The sequence below is a fragment of the Oxyura jamaicensis genome, assembly GCF_011077185.1.
Source record: "Oxyura jamaicensis isolate SHBP4307 breed ruddy duck chromosome 11 unlocalized genomic scaffold, BPBGC_Ojam_1.0 oxy11_random_OJ97, whole genome shotgun sequence".
Classification (NCBI taxonomy): Eukaryota; Metazoa; Chordata; class Aves; order Anseriformes; family Anatidae; genus Oxyura; species Oxyura jamaicensis.
In genome coordinates this window covers 11,277-12,057 of record NW_023304230.1, presented here as the reverse complement: position 1 = coordinate 12,057, position 781 = coordinate 11,277, and positions in this window count along the sequence as shown.

Sequence of the window (781 nt, the reverse complement as noted above, 5' to 3'; positions counted from 1 at the left end):
ACCTGCACCAGCTTCATGGGGAAGGGCCCTCGGTGGTTCTCGAGGCATTTGATGGGGGGGATGACCCAGTCCCTCTTCTGCCTCTGGAGGCTGGGGCTGGACTCGGGGAAGGCCACATCTGCATGAGTGCTGAGCACTGTGACCTGTGGGATGGAGGGCAGCAGGGCTGTGCTGTGCAGGTTTCCTCTCCCCTCCTCGTGTCCCCGCACCAATGCGCAGCAGCCCCCAGCCCCCAGAGCACCCTACCTGCAGCAGGAGGAGGAAGAGGAAGAGGAGGAGGAGGGCGCAGGGTGACATGGCTCTGGCCATGCTGAGTGCTCGGAGCGCTGACTGGGGCCAGCTCCCTGCCCTTGGACTGTGACCCTGGCAAAGTTCCCAGCAAATCCCATGTGGGTGCCAGCCCCCGGCCCTGCTGCCACCCCCCGGCCCCACAGGCAGCCTGGGGAGGGTCGGGGTGCGGGGCCGTGCACGGGGGTGCTGTTCCAGGCCCGGGGGGTGCCCAAGCCCCGGCAGCCCCCGTTGGGACGGCGGCTCTGTGCTGCGCCTCACCTCTCAGCCCCCTGGAGCGGGGGGGCCGCGGCTCTCCACCTCCCACCGCCGGGCACCGGCTCCCGCTGCCCCAAACGGGTGCGCGAGGAGGGCCCGGGGGGGCGCGGGGGGGAACGGCAGCGGGAGGCACCGGGAGGGGCGCGGCGGAACCGGGAAGGACCTGGGGAGGGCCGGGGACGCACCGGCAGGGGCGCACGGGGGGACCGGGGACGGCACGGCGAGGGGGGGCGGG